This window comes from Pristiophorus japonicus, chromosome 17 (assembly GCF_044704955.1).
Source record: "Pristiophorus japonicus isolate sPriJap1 chromosome 17, sPriJap1.hap1, whole genome shotgun sequence".
Taxonomy (NCBI): Eukaryota; Metazoa; Chordata; class Chondrichthyes; family Pristiophoridae; genus Pristiophorus; species Pristiophorus japonicus.
Window position 1 is genome coordinate 54293624 of NC_091993.1, and position 19814 is coordinate 54313437.

The window sequence follows — 19814 nt, forward strand, 5'->3', positions numbered from 1 at the left end:
TGGGTCCCTTACCTATTCTGTAGGTGTCAGCTGCACACCTGAGTCAGAAGGTTGTGGGTTCAAGCCCCACTCGGGAGTCTTGAGCACAAAAGCCAAGAGTGCTGCACTGTTGAAGGTGTTAAACCGAGGCCCCGCAGGTGGACGTAAAACATCCCATAGTACTATTTGAAGAATAGCAGGGGAGTTCTCCCCAGTGTCCTGGCCAATATTTATCCCTCAATCAACAAAACAAAAACAAAAGATCTGGTCATTATCACATTGCTGTGTGTGAGAGTTCGCTGCTGCATTTCCCACATTACAACAGTGACTACACTGCAAAAATACTTTGTTGGCTGTAAAGTGCCTTGAGGCGTCCAGTGGCTGTGAGAAAGCGCTATATAAATACAAGTCTCTTTTTCAAAGAGTTTCCCTGCTCCTCTTAGAAATGAGGCCATGGAATTTTTTACATCCACCTGAGGGGGCAGAAATTGGTTTAACATCTCATCCAAAAGACGACTCCTCCGACAGTGCTGCACTCCCTCGGTATTGCACTGGAATGTCAACCTAGATTTTAAGTCTCTGGAGCAGGCAGGTTTTATGTGTAAACACAAGGGGAGCTAGTGCATGGATTTAGGCCTCTCCTAGGTGGGAGATGGAAAAGCTGCTTTGTCGATGTTGTTGGAACGTTTTTTCCAAAACAGCAGGTCCCTCTCATCCCTGTTCACTAAAGCCAGCTTCCAGGTTGAAGGAGTAAACGTGTCTGGTTGGCACCGACCCTGGTGAATGCAGCCGGCTCGCTTTGAGGCGGTCACCCCGGGACCCTGTCACAATTGACCCTAACGTACAGCAGGTTAAATGGCCGCCTGCCTGTGAGTCACAATGGCACGGTGTGTTGCTGATCGTAGAATCACAGAAATTTACAGCAGCCATTTCAGCCCATCGTGTCCGCGCAGGCTGACCAAGAGCTATCCAGCCTAATCCCACTTTCCAGCTCTCGGTCCGTAGCCCTGCAGGTTATAGCACTTCAGGTGCACATCCAAGTACTTTTTTAAATGTGGTGAGGGTTTCTGCCTCTACCACCCTTTCAGGCAGTGAGTTCCAGACCCCCACCACCCTCTGGGTGAAGAAATTACCCCTCAAATCCCCTCTAAACCTCCCCCCAATTACTTTAAATCTATGCCCCTGGGTTGTTGACCCCTCTGCTATGGGAAACAGGTCCTTCCTATCAACTCTGTCTTGGCCCCTCATAATTTTATACACGTCAATCAGGTCTCCCCTCCGCCTCCTCTGTTCCAAAGAAAACAAACCCAGCCTATCCAATCTTTCCTTTTTTATAGCTAAAATTCTCCAGTCCAGGCAGCATCCTCGTAAATCTCCTCTGTACCTTCTCCAGTGCAATCACATCTTTCCTGTAACGTGGTGACCAGATCTGCATGCAGTACTCTACCTGTGGCCTAACCAGTTTTTTTTAATACAGTTCAAGCATAACCTCCCTGCTCCTGTATTCTATGCCTCGGCTAATAAAGGCAAGATTCCGTATGCTTTCTTAACCACCTTATCTACCTGGCCTGCTACATTCAGGGATCTGTGGACCTGCACTCCCAGGTCCCTTTGTTCCTCTACACTTCTCAGTGTCCTACCATTTAATGTGTATTCCCTTTCCTTGCTAGCCCTCCCCACATGCATTACCTCACATTTCTCCAGATTGAATTCCATTTGCCACTGTTCTGCCCACCTGACCAGTTCATTGATATCTTTCTGCAGTCTGCAGCTTTCTTCTTCATTATCAACCACACAACCTATTTTAGTCCTATCTGCAAAGTTCTTAATCATACCCCCAACATTCAAGTCTAAATCATTGATATATACCACAAAAAGCAAGGGACCCAGTACTGAGCCCTGTGGAACCCCACTGGATACATCCTTCCAGTCACAAAAACACCCATCAACCATTACCCTTTGCTCCCTGCCTCTGAGCCAATTTTGGATCCAACTTGCCACTTTGCCCTGGATCCCATGGGCTTTTACTTTTGTGACCAGTCTGCCATGTGGGACCTTATCAAAAGCCTTGTTAAAATCCATATACACTACATCTTCATCCTCCGTGCTACCTCCTCATGCTTCAGGCAGCATTCCTCTCCTGCGGTTCTTGCTTCTATCTCAAATGTGATAAACAACTGCAGGAAATTGAGTTTAGCATATGCGAATTATCTCTTGTGACAGGAGTAAAATACTTCTCCAAATTGCGCCTGTGAGTGCTCCGATCAGCTGTGGCTGCTGTAATCTCACTGTACAGTTCTTGCAAACCGTTAAATTTTAGTGACTTCCTGTTTTGAAACTTGTAAGAAAGGAACTTGTATTTAAATAGCGCCTTAATTATTGAAGTGCAGTCACTGTTGTGCAGACAAGTACAGCAGCCATTGTTTGCACAGCAAGATCCCACCAACTGCAATCTTGACAAGTTGATATATTGTGTTGGTTGAGGGAAGAATGATGGGCAGGACACAGAACTTCCCCATTCCTCTTCAAATAATGTCATAAGATCTTTTACACCGACCTGAACAGGCAGCTATTGCACCTGCTATAAAGCACAGGTGGACACGGATGTGCGTTCAATAAATCAACGCCGTCAACAACGTGCATTTATATAATGTCTTCAGTATCATGCAGCATCTCAAGATGCTTCACAGGAGCGTATTGAGACATAAATTGACACCGAGCCAAAGGAGACCTTGGGACAGGTGACCAAAAGCTTGGTCAAAGAAGAGGAGGGTGGTGGATAGAGAAATCCAGAGCTTGGGGCCAATACAGCAGAAGGCACGGCTGCCAGTGGTAGGGTAAGGGAAGTCGGATGTACAAGAATTGGAGGAATGTAGAGATCTCCGAGGGTTGTAGGCAACGTTCCCACTAAGCTGCACAGGCCACTTACTGCCTTTTCGGTTGGAGATTTTGCTTATTCGGGAAATTTTGAATGGGCTGTGCAGCCCATTAAAGGGACTGCCCACTCAAAAAAAAAAAAAATGAGGGTAACATTGGTTGTCGGTCTGGAGGAGATTGCGTGAATAGGGAGGGGGGTGGTTTTGAACACAAGAATTTAAATTTCAGTTTCTGGACTGGGAGTCAATGTAGATCAGCGAAACAAAGCTGATATCTGGCAGACCCTGGTGTAAATATTCCAGAGTGAAGGACATGACGTGGACAGTTTCCTCGATGTGTTCTGGCAGCTTGGTTCAGTTTGTAGCACTCTTTCCTCAAAGTATCTGAGCTCAAGTCAGACCATGGACTTCACATCGTCTAGGCTGACAACCAGTGAGGTACTAGGGGAGTGAGTGCCGCCTTCTGGATAAGGTGGTATATACCTCCTCCCTCAGCCAAGCCCAGAGGCATTGACATTGGGTACACAAGGAACCCAGAGCTGTTGCACTAGGAACCCAGAGGCTGAGTTCAAATCTCACCATGGAGATCTGTGAACATTTAGCTCAATAAATCTGGTCATTTGTGAAATGGAATCGATAGAAAATTACCATAGAAGCTGTAGCATTGTAGTTAAAAACTCAACTGGTTCCCTAATGGCCTTCAGACAAGAGAACCTGCTGTCCTTACCTGGTCTGACCTACATATGTCTGGGATTTCGCACCTGGTTTAGTCCCAGTGTAGTGGGGGAGGGGTGGCCTGTAATCCAGTGAGCGGTTTGCACAGATTGAGTCGTCCCTTTACTACCAGTTTATTGGCTGCAATTCCAGTATATTGAACTTGTATAAGGAGACCATCTGATACATACAGTACCCATCCCTCCCCCTACAATGCCAGTATTACTGGGGTAAATCGATCAGTGCTGATCTAGAAAAAGACGGGAATACTGGACGTGTGGATTATAAAGACCAGCACAGACTAGCTGGCTGAATGGACTGTTTCTGTACTGTATATTCTATAAAATAAACACAATGAAAATACTTGCAGGTCAATTGGCATCTGAAAGTTAAGTGTTAATACTTCCAATAGGTCTCCACCTAAAGCATTAATGCCTCTCTTTCCACTGCTGTGCGCTGGCTGTATTCACTGCTTATTTCAGCAACTCGTAGGTTATACTTTTATCTTTCAGTTGCTTGTTCCAGTTTTAATTGGGTTGCAAGCTTCAGATTGCCCGATGAAACCACGGGTTGCTTTGAGTCAGTCGGTATGTAAGAGACGGGGAAGGGATTGGTTAGAAAGCAGTTTTAACAGAAGTGGTGTAGCGACGAATAAGGAGCAGGTTGGAACTCGTCACGTGTCAGTTTAGCTGTAAATATGTTGGTAATGCTGGGGCAGTGGTAGGGTGGGGTGGTGGTGGGCAGGGGCAGCACTGTATTACTAGCAGCTCCCTGTGTATTCAGCACTGTCTGTATACAACTGCTGGATCCCAGAAGTGATGGAAACTGGGCTCAGTCGGAATGTACTTTCCTGCAGAATTGCACTGCAGCAGGAAATGGAACACCTCCCAACAGTGATGTAACCTGTGTTTGCTTTAAGGACTTGCGTGCAATAAAGGGGATTTTAGCGTGGACACGGGGTCTCGTCACTGCTTCAAGAAATAGAGAGGGGGCATGTCTAACTGCTGATGTCTATTCATAGCTCTCGGATGAATGCGTGCTTATTTTTAATAATTGCTTCATGGTCTGCTGAATAGAGAAAAGCCCTTTGTATCCACGGGGCATATAGTGGGTTGCTTGTGCCTGTTGGTTGATCCATTCTCTCTCAACGTTTATGTAACCTATTAGTTCAAGTGCTTGGAGTGGTGTACTGGCTCCATATGTGGTGGCCCTACCTTGAGGAATTGACTGCTGCTGCCTTGTTCCATGGGCTCTGCAGTACCTCACCCAAGTGGCCATTTGAGTGCATCAGTGGGCTATTCAATTATGGGGGCATCACAACAATACCCAATCACATCCATCAGACCGGGACTTCTTGCTGCACTGGAGGAACTCCCTTAGCCATCAGGGGAAGCTTCCATGTGGTCCTTTTTATATAGATGCTGGGTTGTCTGAAGAGCAAATGGAGATCTGTGCTCGACCTCTCGTTACTACTAGTAGTATGTGGTTCATATCGGGCCTGTGGAGAGATAATGGGAAGGTATATTGGCCTTGGAGGGAGTGCAGCATACATTTACCACAATGATACCTGGAGAGGTTACACAAACGAGGGTTCTGTTCCCTGAAGTTTAGACGGTTAAGGGGATGATTTGATGGAAGTTTTCAGGATATTAAGGGGAACAGATGGGGTAGATAGAGAAAGTATTTCTGCTGGTTGGGGATTCTAGGACTAGAAAAAAAAAAAATAAAGACTTGGGTTTATATAGCGCCTTTCTCGACCACTGGATGGTTCAAAGCTGACACCTGACTAGGGACATAGTCTAAAACTGAGTTTCAGGAGTGAAATTAGGAAACACTTCTACACACAAAGGGTGGTAGAAGTTGGAAAACTCTTCCGCAAACAGCAATTGATGCTGGGTCAATTAATTTTAAATCTGAGATTGATAGATTTTTGTTAGCAAAGGTATTAAGGGATTATGGGGCAAAGGCAGGTATATGGAGTTAGGTCACAGATCAGCCCTGATCTCATTGAATGACAGCACAGGCTCGGGGCTAAGTGGCCTCCTATCCCTATGTTCCTATGGAAGGCGGCTCGATTCTGTACTGCTTTTGGCACAAATTGGTCCTTTGTGCTGAGGGTTAGCATCTGCCTTTTTCAATGGTGCACTATCAATATAAAATTGTGGCCCTATTTACTATTGATTGGATACAAATGTTGATTTGGGCTCACTCCAGATACCTTTCCTCATGCACAATGCAGAAGTCCGCTTCCATCGGCAACTCCTGCTCCCGATGAACTGAAATGTAATCTTGTGTACAGATGGCAAAATGACCAATGCAGCTTATTGATGATCACTGGATATGATCAATGCCATCACATGCACTAGCTCGCTCCAAATGAAGGGCAAATAAATAGACCATATATTTCAGGCTATAAACCACAAATTGAGTTTATTGAATAGTAAAATTAAACTAAAGCAAGAGCACGAACAGCAGATTTCACTAAATTAAAATATATCACTTTATTTGCATCATCTGCTTCAAAACAATCCAAGCCCTGAAGCCGGTCATTCTTGGATCACGGGCAAGTGAGGACCAGGCAATGGGTGGGCCTGAGCTTGAATGCCCAGCCAGCACTCTGCTCGACCATCTGGAACACAAGGTGTGACACAGGAAGCTCAAAACTCATCTTTCTCTCCATTGGGACTCGCCCCTTCTCTCCACCATATAATGTTTCTGGTGCGTCCATGATGCTGAAGTCTGGCATTTTCACCTGTGTTGCACCCAATTATAGCAGCACATAATCAAGGAAGTAAAGTGTAAACGACAATCATAAAACTATCCTACTCTCTGGTCTTTGTCTCACTATTTTACCAATAAACTAATTAAAAGGTTAAAGTTCACATGAAAACACGGTGTGAATGAATATTGAGATCACATGTCCAACGACCATGTCTATAACTCATTGGGGCTAAAATCCTGGCCCCTCCGGGTGTGTACTCAGTATGCACAGACCCGGCGAAGCCTCGCAAAAGCCGGTTTTTGGGGTGCGATGTCAAGATTTCTCTTAACAGATCCTCTGCCTCCCCGGGAGAAGGACATCCGTGTGGGAGAGATTGGGCTGTTTGCTCATCTGTTTGATCTCTTAATTTCCAATGAAATACGAACTCCGATGGTAGTTTTAACTTTTTAATCTTGGCAGAGAGTAACAAGCTGCTGGCTGATTGCCAGTTTCTTTTTCTTACTGAAACCACATGGCCAAAATGGCTGTATTTTATACCTGGATCAATTTACAGAAAAGAACTTGCCTTCTTTGACCTTATTGGCTCACTACCAAGGTCTGGAAAATGTCAAGTTGATTGATGAGTTAATGCAACATGCTGAACTGCATGTAGCAGCCTTGACTTGGGGGTCTGTGAATTTTCACAGTCTGTCTAAATGAACCTGTTTGAATAGTCTATCAATCCCCCCTTTGATTCTTTCACAAACTGAATCATAAAACTTCAGGTATCACTGGTTAAACATTCTACAAAATAATTTCATACATGTTAATAGAGTTTCCTTCTAAAATTTGTTGATGTGTTTCGCCACATGTCCGGACTAGTAGCTTCCACACAAATTTACACCAACCCGAGTTCCATTGTGACCACAATAGAAGTCTGGTTTTAGTAGGTTAATTAACCTTATTCCAATTTAATCCAAATCAATATCTTAATTCAACCAGTAAACCACCTTTCCTTAAGCATAACATACTCCTGTGCCACGTACAGACGGTCTGCTGGGACCTGCAAGGTGTCTCACCTGCGGGACAGCAGCTACAGCCGCCTGGTCGCAACAACATTTAATCAACATAAAGAAACAATATAAAAGTAAAATAATTACAACAAATAGAATTAAACCTTCCACCAATGAAGTTCCTATTGAACCTAGCCATTCAGTGGCTCCACTCCACAAAGTAAATGATGGGGGTTGCTTAAGTTTTTCTACCTCCTTTTGGATATGCTCCGCTAAGTGGGTAATTTCTTCGGAGCTATCTGGAATATATGTGCAACACTCAGTTCTGAGTAGGGCGCAAGTACCTCCCTTTTCAGCCAGGATGTAATCAAGGGCCAGTCTATTCTGTAGGGCTACTGTGCGGATTGCTACCATTTCTGCATTGATTTTAACTCTGGCCTCTGAGGTAAAAATTGGCTACCCGTTCCACAACGGATGCCATGTTAATGGATTCCCTTGCCAGTTTGGCGGTCCCATACCCAGGGATCAGGATGGCAAAGAACCTCTCTATTTCTGTGATAGCTCTCTTAGGACGGTGCAAATGTTCCGACAGTGACTTTATATGATAAAGGCACAATGTAGGCTAAATAGCAGGATCCCATCCAATTCTGGGGCAGCCAAGGGTAGGCCTTGTGGCCACACACCCAATAGGTGCCATTATATGCAATGAATGTTAGCTGTTTCTTTGTCAGCAACACTCCGGGGCCTGTCAAGTCTTTTCCATCTGTTTTATTCAGAATCCCCGTTATGTTAAAAATTCCCACATCGGCCCAGTTTGGACGGTTCCATGGCTTGATTATATTATAATTCCGGGAGCAGTTACTATACCCCATATTTTGGCCTCCTTTGATGTTTCTAATCAGACAGACCGATTCCCCCGGTCTTCCTATTCCCGTTGTATTAGTGATAACAAAAAAATGGAGGCCGTTTGGAATTATTGCAGCACGGTTGGTATCCCCCTTCAAAGGTAGTCAGATTGTAACCTGCTGACTTCCATTTACGTGCCCAGTTTTCCGTATCCTGAAGCGCATTGCCTGTTTTATTTTGATTAATTATCCACTCGGCCATTTCCGAGATATTCAAGGGAACTGGCCTCAAGGGAATCCCTCCCTTTGAGTGAATAGGAATATGCGTACACACCCAACAACTGGAAATGTTACCTTGTTTGGCATAAATGTATAACATATATAAAAAGGTATTTACATGTAATTCCCTTGCTACCCTACTATTTCCCTTTGGTGCAGAGGGTCGGCTAGTAAGTAGTAGGCCTATGCCAATAATACCTACAATCAATAATACAGTAAATTTATACATTTTCACAAAAAGTAATTGTCCTTATTAGATTTCAGCTTCAGTTACAGGTGCTTGTTTAACGTGTGAAGCGTGGATCCAGGCTTTCTTTCCTTGAACTTTAACAGTTGCCTGGGTGGTCAATAACACTTGATAAGGTCCCTCCCACTTGGCACCCAAAGGTTCTTTATGCAACTTTTTCACATACACCCAGACTCCCGGGGTGATGTCGTGTCCTCCTTCGCGTGGATTACCCCAAGCTGCCGATCCCTGTCGGGAAACAGAACTAATAGCATTGGTTAAGTTCTGACAGTATGATAACAAAGTGTCACTCATTAAGTGAACATCAGCTTTCCGTAAATCGATAGTTCCTGGCAGCGACATGGGTCTTCCTGTTATAATTTCAAATGGACTTAGACCTGTAGTTCTGTTCGGGGTTGCCCTAATGCTACATAGCACTATTGGTAGTGCCTGGGGCCATGATGTTCCTTCTTGGTGATATTTGGCAAGCCGTTGTTTCAGAGTTCGATTCATTCGCTCTACTTGTCCTGATGATTGTGGATGATAAGGACAGTGTAAATCCTACGTAATGTTCAGTAACCTACAGACTTCTTGGCAGACAGCACCTGTGAAGTGTCTTCCCTTGGCATGAAGGAAGAGATATATAATCAACCTGCTGATGCTGGAATGGTCCGACAGGGGCAGGGGGCCTCAGTTGGGGCATTACCGTGATGGGTCCAGAATTATTTTTCTGGCAGACCACACAGCGGTCTGTTACCAGCTGGGCATGTTTTTTAAATCCCTGACCCCACCAGCTTTTCTGGAACCGTACCGTCATCTGTCGTGAGGCCAAGTATCCCCACGAGTGGATCTGTTGGGCTAAAAAAGGCATAAGCGCTTGTGGCGTGACTGGCTTGTCGGTAACTCTTTGTCTCCAGACGCCATCTTCGCATAGCTTAATTCCTGCCTCAATCCATGTCCATTTTTCCTCTCTGGAGCACTCGCCTTGCATTGTTTGAAGGTCTCCTGTCAGAGTCCTGAGTGCTTTCAATCTGCACATCTGTGTTGGTTCTTCTGGGGGAGCGCCCTGTGAGGCGGCATCTTTAGCTGCCTGGTCGGCTAGGGCATTTCCCTGTGCTTCTGTGGTATTTTCCTTGGTATGGGCCTTACACTTCAGGATGGACACTTCCTGAGGTAATTGTATGGCCTCCAGTAAGTCTCGGACTTCTTTTCCATTTCGGATAGGTGTACCAGCAGCAGTGAGGAATCCTCTTTTCCGCCATAACATACCAAAGTCGTGAGCGACTCCAAAAGCATAACGCGAATCTGTGTAGACATTAGCTGTCTGTCCTTCTGCTATTCGACATGCTTCTGACAGGGCCCGTAACTCAGCCTGTTGTGCTGACGTTCCTGAGGGTAAACATCCTTTTGCCACTACCTCATATAAGGTTGTAACTGCCCATCCTGCTTTTCTGGTACCATTGTCAACAAAGGAGGAACCATCTGTAAACCGGATGAGGTCTGGGTTATGCAGAGGCTCCTCTGCTGCTAAGGCTGCTTCTTCTGTTTCTTTTAAAATCTCCACGCAGTCATGTTCTTCACATTCTCCCCCCTCTTGCTCCCTCGATTCTGACATCGGGAGCATAGTTGCGGGATTAACCGGGCTGGCCCGGACGATATGGAGATTAGGAGCTTCCAAAACTGCTGTCCAGCGGGTCCATCTTGCTGCCATCACCTGAGACATTCTATTCATAGACAGCAAAGCATGTACGGTGTGGGGACACTTGACAATCAGCTTTTGGTTGAGGACTAGACCCGCAGTGATCATTACCGCTCGACACGTAGCTTCTATGGCCCTTGGGCAACTTCCCCATCCGAGGGCTACCGCATCCAGTTTTGCCGAATAATAGCCAATAGGTCTTTGTCGATCCCCATGTTCTTGTGTCAGTATAGCTGTCATATATCCTTCTTTCTCATGAACAAACAGGGTAAATGGCTTACTACTATCGGGGATTCTCAGAGCCGGTGCTGAACACAAAACCTTTTTCAAACTCAGGAAGGCCTCTTGCTGTTCTTTAGTGAGGGGTGATGGCTTCTTTAGAGGCACGTTTCCCCTTTAAAATATCATTCAGTGGCTGAGCAAGCTGTGTGAAGGAGTCAATCCAATTTCTGTTAAAGTTACACAATCCCAAAAAAGACCTTAGTTCCTGAATAGTGGTGGGTTTTTTAGCAGCCCGAATGGCTGCAGTTCTATCCTGGGTAAGTTCTCTCTTTCCTTGTGAAATCTTTTGTCCCAGGTATACAACCTCTTCTTGGGATATTTGTGCTTTGTCGATGCTGGCTTTATGTCCTTTCAGCCGAAGGTGATCCAGCAAAGCTCGTAAATCTTGTTCATGCTGTTCTTCCGTGTTTGAAGCTAGCAAGATATCGTCTACATATTGGATGACTGTGGATGACAGGGGAGGTAATTCTCGCAAATGGCTTTGTAAAGCCATGTGGAATACCATAGGGCTGTTGTGGAAACCCTGTGGTAACCGGGTCCAAGTATACTGTTGTCCTTGGACAGCGAAAGCAAACCACTATCGAACCTCCAGTGTCAGAGGCACCGACCAAAATCCGTTGGCCATATCTATAACCGAGAAATATTTATGTTCCGGTTTGAGGGCATTAAAAATGGTGGAGGGATCTGCGACCAAAGGAGCTTTTTGATCAATACACTGGTTAGCTTGCCTATAATCGACAGTCAAACGCCAAGTCTCATTAGATTTCTGTACCGGCCACTCGGGGCTATTGGAGGAGTTATGCGTTTTAATAAGCACCCCTTGTTTCTCCAATTGCTGAATAACCGGTAAGATTCCCGCGATGGCCGTTGGACTGATGGGATACTGTTTAGTGCATGGAGGCTTGGTCCCTGTAAATGACGCAGGCTCCATCTGGGGTAGGCCACAATCGTTCTTATCTTTAGCCCATATCGGGTGTTCCTTCAATTCTTCTTTCTTCAAAGTTCTAATTGACCATGTCACCCGACCATCCTCAATGCAATGATGAATCTATTTGGATTGGAACGTCCATTCCCAAAAGGGGTTGATCTACTGGGCCTATCCAGACCGGCGTGGTTAGTTCATGTGGACCCAGCCCTATAAGTACCGGTGTCCTTTTAATTTCCATTTTATGGCCCCCAACTCCATAGGCTGTACATGCCCTACCATCCAACGGCAAAAAGTCTCCATATTGTAGGGGTAAGCATGTTAATTCTGCTCCTGTGTCTAAAAGACAGTCCACATCCTTATTGCCCACCCTCACAGTTATATATAGCCCATCTCCCCTTTGTTGTATTAGTGCGAGGAGGGGGGACCAGGGTGGGCTCTAATTGTTTTTTGCTATCCCAAGTAACTCCTTCTGTTGTTGTATTGTCAGTCGCTTAAATGCTTCTATGAGGTCGTTATCTTGTGACAAGCCTGGCTTGTTGGCTGAATTGTATCCCTGGCTGCATCCTCTTCCCCAGCCACGACCTTTCTGTTTTGCCCTGCACGTCTTGGCACAGTGACCTTCTTTCCCACAATAATGACATTTTCCGGGTAATTTTTCTAATAACTGTTTATCAGAATCCTGCGATTTCCATCCCATCGCCTGTACAGCTCGGACTTTAGCTCCCATATCCCGATCTAATTGGTTACATCGATCCACCAATGCTGCAAAGGTAGTTCCTCTACCTTCCCAGTCCGGTAACACTACCTTAAGCATTTTGGACAGTTCTGGCTTTAGACCTGCCACGAAAGCTGCTTTCAGGGGTCCAAACACTTGTTCATCCATTTCCTCATCCGTATTATTCATACTTGAATGTTCTAGCCACGTGCATCTAAACTGCTCGTCATACTCCAGGACTTCCTCTGTTCCTTTCTGTTGGCAGGCTGCAATTTTTCCCCAGTCTGTCTTAGCTGGACTGAAGGCTTGCAGCCAGTGTTTAATGGCCTCCCATCCTGCGTCTAATTCTTGCTCATTCTGCCCCAAAGCTTCATCTACCTTGTCGTGCAATTTTCTTCCCTGTGTTTTTGGCACCATTATGGTCAAAATTTGCACTCCGTCCCAGGGATGAAGTTGATCTATATTTCTTAAGCGGTCCAATTGGTCCCACGTTTTTACTCCCCCTTTCTTTGGATTGGGCAATTCCTTGGACCATTTATCAATTTTCTCTGGGTCTGCCGGAGCATGAACTAAGTATTCTGCATACACCCTTCTCTTTGTTTTTTTGGTTCCGCCCTCATCAGCAGTCTCTTCTGATTTGACTACAACTCGTCTTTTTTTTTTTAAACGGGGCAAAGCGCACCCCTAATTCTTCATCATCCTCCGACACTGTATTGTCGGAGGATTCAGAAACCGTATCTATTCCTCGGTCGTGTCTTTGGGTTTGCGCTTTTAATTTATCTAAACATGGGTACCCTGGGAATTGATCAATACATTTTCCTTTTCCTATTACTGTCTCTTGACCTAATGATTTTTTCCATTCTTTAATTTCACCTTTAAGATCTTTAACTTCCGCTTCCAGCTTTTCAAGTTCAAGCTTTTTCTGTCGCAGCTGTGCACAAACTGCTTGCAATTGATCCTTTGTACTGGTCAGTTCTCGATCATGTTGGGAACGCATTATAATTTCATTCCGGTTTCGGATCTGGCCCATAACCGCTAGGGACCATCAAGTTCGCTTTTTATTTTTCATACGGGTCGTTTTTCCCCAGACCCTTTTAATCTCATCCAAGGACCATTGTCCTTTGGAGGTTCCGTTCTTTTGTTCGATCTTAATACAGGTTTTAGATAAGTTGAATTGTTGCTCTATGTATTCTTTCAACTGTTCAAGAATTAAATCTAGCGAAACTTCAGGTGGTGCCTGCCCACCTTTAACAGTTGTAGGCAATTCTTTGTTCTTATCTCCTGCTGCCATTTCTTTACTAGGGTCTCGAGTCGTAGACTCGCTAGCCGATCAATAGGTCGGTGACTAATTAACTAACACACCGCCGAAGTTTAGACGTCTATGGGACTTCGAGCCGACTACCAACCGGAGGGTTCGCAAACCGGAGGCTTTCGGAATCGCGTGGAAGGAGAGGCGAATTTAGACTTTTGACCGAGGACTTTTTTTTTTTAAAAAGAGGTGTCCTTACCTCAGTATGTAGGTCCGATGTCCAAAATTCAGTTTCTTTCCTCAGCGATCCTGTTCGCAGCGCCAAAATTGTTAGATCTCTTAATTTCCAATGAAATACGAACTCCGATGGTAGTTTTAACTTTTTAATCTTGGCAGAGAGTAACAAGCTGCTGGCTGATTGCCAGTTTTTTTGTCTTACTGAAACCACATGGCCAAAATGGCTGTATTTTATACCTGGATCAATTTACAGAAAATAATTCGCCGCCTTTGACCTTATTGGCTCACTACCCAAGGTCCGGAAAATGTCAAGTTGATTGATGAGTTAATGCAACATGCCGAACTGCATGTAGCAGCCTTGACTTGGGGGTCTGTCTAAATGAGCCTGTTTGAATACTCTATCAATCTGTTTGCTCATCTCTTGCCCCGTCAATGTCCTTCAGACTCTCGCGCCTGGAGAAAGCAGGCTCATAGCTTGCTGTTATAATAGTGTAAGAGTTTTAAAACTTATAGAAATTAAATTTAAAACACTTTTGTTAAAAACCCTGTCCATTAGATAAGTTTATTTTAAACCGTATTAAAACACACGAAAAAAATATCCAAAAAGTATATATTTTTCTCAAAACATTTAATTAACTTTAATTTGAATTAATTTTAAGTATGTGAGGTGTTTTATTTATTTTGTGTTTGGAAGTGTTCGGGGTTTTTCCTTATTGACAGTAACTCTCACAAACAGGGTTGCCATTATAATCAATGAGAATACTGCATGGTGATTGGTTGTCCGGGCCCACGTGACTCCAACCCTGACTTGCGTACCAGGAAGACAGGTCCCCGTGCGCTATGCAGCGAACCTAGGCCTCCGACTGGGAACCTACGTTTCTCCGGGACCATCAGGGAGATTTGTAAAAAAATTTCGGGTCGGAGGCGTTGGTACGAAGGAAGCCTCAGCCTGGATTTTAGGCCCAATATTTGTATAGAAATGCACTTAGCTGCATCTGGATTCCCAGTTTGCCACATGTGGTGAACAGTTGAGGTTTTGGGCAACACTAATAGAAATGACTCACCTGGCTTGTAAACCCAATGGGCCCAAGTTTCCACACTCGCCAAGAACGGTGCAGTCCCGACCTGGATGCCCGTTTTTCGCGCCACAGTGCGCCAAAAAAAATCTTCGGTATTCTCCACCTACTTGCAGGTCCTCTGGCCTTCGACGCAGCCAGCACGAGCTGTGGGGGGGCGGAGCCAGGTCCCTGCGCTGAAAACAGTGCCGGGACCTCTGCACATGCGCTACAGTGGGCACGCAAGTGCAGTAGCTCCAGGCGCCGAACTGTGTGGGAGGGGCCCGAAGCACGCAGCCCCTAGCCCTGGCTGAATGGCCTCACTGGGGCTGCGTGAATAAGGCTCCACCCACAGCCAGCTCCTGCTTTCCCCCCTCCCCCCACCGACCAGACCCGACACTCGCTCCCTGCCTTCAGACCAGACCCGACACCCGCTCCCCGCCCCCCCCCTGACCAGACCCGACACCCGACCCGCGCTCCTGTTCCCGCTCCCCGACTCGACCCGACCCGCGCTCCTGTTCCTGCTCCCCGCCCCCCCGCCTGGACCCGACCCGACCCGCGCTCCTGTTCCCGCTCTCCGCCTCGACCCGACCCGCGCTCCTGTTGCCGCTCCCCGCCCCCCCGCCTGGACCCGACCCGACCCGCGCTCCTGTTGCCGCTCCCCGCCCCCCCGACTGGACCCAACCCGACCCGTGCTCCCGACCCGACTCTCTTCTCTCTCTCTCTCTCTCTCTCTCTCTCTCTCTCTCTCTCTCTCTCTCTCTCTCTCTCTCTCTCTCTCTCTCTCTCTCTTTTTCCCCTGACCCGACCCAACCCAACGCCACCTACCTGTAAATCTGTTGCTGGGGACGGCCCTGCCCGAAGTCTCGGGCCAGCCCGTTCAGCCTTCGGTCCCGAAAGGCCTGCCTGAAGCACTTTCACACAGGTAGGAAGATGGTTTATTTAATCTTTTCTTTGCTTATAAATGTTTATTCAGGTTGGATTTATTTGTATAAGTATAAATAAGGATTTATTATAGAATTTAATGACTTCCCTTCCTCCCCCCCCACCTCGTTCTGGACGCCTAATTTGTAACCTGCGCCTGATTTTTTTATGTCGGACAGGTTTTTTCACTTCTACAAAAATCTTCACTTGCTCCATTCTACTTTAGTTTGGAGTACGTTTTCACTGGAAACTTTCAAATCCGGCGTCAGTGGCCTTTTGAAGAAAAAATTCTGATCCAAAGTAGAACTGTTCTACCTGACTAGAACTGCAGAAAAAAAAATGTGGAGAATTGCAATTTCTAAGATAGTCCGTTCTCCACCAGTTGCTCCTAAAAAATCAGGCGCAAATCATGTGGAAACTTGGGCCCAATGTGTCAGAAATCATGATGACTTAACTCCCCGCCCCCCCCCCCCCAAATGTGCTTAATTCTCACTAACTTAAAATAATGAAACCTGCCCTCCAATATATTACCTGAATTTAGAAGGAAAGCTGAAACCCATATCGCAGGTCTAATCATCTTTTCCCCATTGCCTGCCTGTGTCGAGGGTGCAGAGCCACGGTGTTAACTGGAAAGACAGGCAACCCTTCCTCACCACCTGCCCTCTTGTCAAAGTCTTGCTTTTCGAGATTGTCTCACCTTGGCAGAGAGCAGTCAAGGACAACTGGCCAGTTTTCCCCTGACAGTGAGCCACTCTATCCCAAATTGATTTCTTTGTTGGCCTGTCTTTTCGGATGAGATGCTAAACCGATGCTAATGTCCTCTTGGGTAGACATGAAAGGTCCCATATTTTGAGTCTGAGCAGGGGAGTTTTCTGCGGTGCCCTGACCATTTAACCTTCAACCTATATCACTAAAACAGCTTATTACCTCATTGCGTGGGATCGAGCTGTGCACGTGTGTTTCCAACACTACTTCAAAAGTAGTTCATGGGTTGTAAAGCACTTTGGGACGTCTTGAGGTGGGGAAAGGCACTATATAAATGCACATTCTTTCTCTAACGGCACTGCAGTCACGTGAGGAATGTACCGTCCACTTAAGGTAACGTAAAGGTGGCCATCGAGTCTGCATTGCACAGTGGGGCTCGACCAATGGCGTCTGTCCGCCTGACTCGATGAAAGGAGGGAGACGCAGGGACATTGGCCTTAGTTTTGCCGACTGCTCCTTAAATTACAGCAGTTAACTGCTTATTGCAGGGAAAGTACGCTGTGTAATTGTCAGATACCAGAGCTTTGTGTGTGGAACAGGAAATTGTCTGCTTTGAGCGTGTGGTTTCTGATGTTGACTGCCTTCCTGTGTCCTCTGGACTGCAGACTGTGTGTGTACTTGCTGTCTGTGAGCCAGGTGACCCCTGTGCAGCGTGCATGCTGGCTTTGTTTGGATGTGTTGGACTGGCGTTTCCACTGGTGTAGGCAGGCACTCAGCTCGGGTTACAGTATTCCAACACTCGCCTTTCACCAGCCTCCTGCTAGCAGCTGTGCTGCGCCTGCATGGTGTGTGTGAACAAAGTACCCAGGTCATCCTGTCAGTCCTGACTTATCGCATCCTGTTCTTTCCAGCCCCATCGCACAGCACCGTGAGCCAGGAACCGAAGGGTAAGGGAAACCTTCAGACTCTACTTTCATTTGTATGGGATCTCTCCCAGTTCAAGACACCCCTGAAACCTTGGGGCTCAGAGCATGAGCCTGAAGGTTGAGGCTTTTGATCCGATGATTTGCAATGTAACCCAATCCCCCTCCCCCCGATTGGGTAGCAGGCAGCGGAAGGAGCGTGCGGCAAACCAGTCCTGCCCATCCTTCCCCTCAACCACTGTCTGTCCCACCTGTGATAGGGACTGTGGCTCTCGTAATGGACTGTTCAGCTACCTAAGGACTCATTCCGAGGGACTGCCTATGATGATGATGATGACTATCTCCCATCAGTTGCCCTCTTGTCCTGCCAATTCTAACAAACTTCCTGCATTTGCAGCCTGCTCTGATCCTTATTAAAGGAAGCTAATTCTACTGAAGTGTCCCATGGATCCTCCAGTTTAGAAACCCAGGTATACTTTGCCCATCCTCCTGCAGTTTTCTGGCTGTCTATGATGCATTGTTTTGCTCACTTTTTTTCTCTCTCTCTCTCTCTCTCTCTCTCTCCCCCTCTTGAAAGCGTTAACTCTCGCAGAGTGTTGTATAGCTGCTGGGTATCTTGGCCCTCACCCTCACCCCAGTGGGCATTCTTTGTGTGTGAGCCTCAACAGAGAGCCTATTTAACTGCAGGCAAGCCCAGCCCAATCCACCCATTTTCTAGCAGACGGTCGGTATTGGGAGCCAGAAACTGGATTTTCTCCTTAGTACAACAACACAACTTGTATTTATACAGCACCTTTTAATGTAGTAAAACATCCTAAGGAGCGTAATCGGATAAAAAATTAACACCGAGGCGATATTAGGACAGGTGCTTGGTCAAAGAGGTAGTTTTTAAGGAATGTCTCGAACACGAGGATGAGAATTTTAAATTGGAGGCGTTGCCATGCTGGGAGCCAGTGTATGTCGGTGAGCACTGATGGGTGAGTGGGACTTGCAAGTTAGGACATGGGCAGCAAAGCTTTGGATGAGCTCCAGTTTACTGAGGGTGGAAATGGGAGGCTGGCCAGGAGAGCATTATAATAGTCGAGACTAGAGGTAACAGATATGGATGAGGGTTTCAGCAGCAGATGGGCTTGGGCAAGTGTGGTGACGGGAGGTATTATGGAGGTAGAAATGGAACGGATATCGGGTTGGAAGCTCCGCTCGGGCACCTTGTCTGAGATCAGCTAACTCAGCACAGACCTGGGATTTGGAGTAACTCTAAACGTGACCAGGGTATGTTGTGCTAATACTTTCAATAGAAGGTTGGTAGAGCTGATGTCCCACCACATCACATCCCAATAACTATTTGCCCACCAATTGAATTGATAAGCTGCTTACCATGCTGTATTCACGCTCTAAAACGGGACCACTGAGGATAAACTGAGAGGGAACTCCTTGTAGATCAAAGGAGAATTCTAGGTATAAATATTGGAGTTGCTGACTGGCTCAGTTTGTTTTTACCTCACTGAAGCACAGGGAAAGGATGTGGCTTTGTAAAGTATGCTGACCAGACTACTCTGCGTTCAGTAAAGCAGGACTGCGCTGTTTTCTCAGACAGTTATATTGAGAACTGTAAGGAAATTTTCAAAGGCTTTCGAACTGTTTTACTTGCTTAATCCTTTGTGAACTGACTCCAGACAATGATAAACAACTTAAATAATGCTTAAATAACACTTTTAGCGTAGAAACATATCCCATGGCACTTAACATAGAAACATAGAAAATAGGTGCAGGAGCAGGCCATTCGGTCCTTTGAGCCTGCACCCCCATTCAGTATGATCTTGCAACCTTAGTACCCCACCCCTGTGGCTCAGTGGGTAACACTCTTGTTTCTGAGTCAGAAGGTTGTGTGCTCAAGTCTAACTCCAGAGACTTGAGCACATAATCTAGGCTGACACTCCAGTGTAGTACTGAGAGCGCGCTGCACTGTCGGAGATGTTGTCTTTCAGACGAGCCGTTAAACCGAGGCCCTACCTTCCCTCTTGCGTGGAGGTAAAAGATGCCATAGCTCTACTTTTGGAGTTATCCCCGGTGTCCTGGCCAATATGCTTCAACCAACATCACTAAAAACAGATTATCTGGTCATTATCTCATTGTTGCCTATGGGAGCTTGCGGTGCGCAAATTGGTTGCCGCGTTTCCTACATTATAAGTGACTATACTTCAAAAATACTTAATTGGCTGTAAAGCTCTTTGAGACGTCCCAAGATCATGAAAGGCGCTATATAAATGCAAGTCCTTTGCCTTTCCTTTGGAATAAAAAATAGATGTTGACCCAAAGGAGGAACTATTACGATGGATGACCCAACATGTCATGGAGATTGGTTTTAACAAAGTCTTAAAGAAGAAAAGTGAGCTGAAGAGGTGGGGGATTTAGAAAGGGAATCCCCAGAGTGTGAGGCCTAAATAGCTGCCAATGGGGTGGA

The 19814-nt window shown here is 46.1% G+C and overlaps 1 protein-coding gene across 10 annotated transcripts in view; it reads left to right on the plus strand.

Moving 5' to 3' along the window:
- Positions 1 to 19814, plus strand: part of LOC139227740 (serine/threonine-protein kinase 38) — a 107859-nt gene that overhangs the window by 34540 nt on the left and 53505 nt on the right. Inside the window, exon 3 of one of the 10 annotated variants that reach the window (XM_070858733.1) lies at positions 17339 to 17374. The exons of the other annotated variants lie outside the window; for them this stretch is intronic. The gene's annotated coding sequence lies outside the window, so the exon portion shown is untranslated. The remainder of the gene's footprint in view (positions 1 to 17338; positions 17375 to 19814) is intronic. 10 annotated transcript variants of the gene reach the window in all.